Here is a 296-nt window from a genome sequence, read left to right on the forward strand (position 1 = left end):
CCGCACGCGTCACCCCCGCCCGCCCCGCGGCCTCTGACCCGCGATGAGGGGGCGTGGCCCGCTAGGGGTGGGCGGGGAGCCCTTCGTCGCGGCGCCTGCGCAAGCCGCTGCACCAACTGAGCCGCGGGCCAATACGGCGCCTGCGTGGTGCGGGCACTGCGCATGCTCCACACAGCTGGTCCTCGCTGGAGTTCCCCGCGCGTCTGGCTGTCCCTGGATGTTGGGGCCCGCCCGGGACGTGAGAGGGAGCGAAGGATCGCATCCTCGGTGAGGAGGAGGAAGGCCCGCCCCGGGTG

This window comes from Mustela nivalis, assembly GCF_964662115.1.
Source record: "Mustela nivalis genome assembly, chromosome: 3".
Classification (NCBI taxonomy): Eukaryota; Metazoa; Chordata; class Mammalia; order Carnivora; family Mustelidae; genus Mustela; species Mustela nivalis.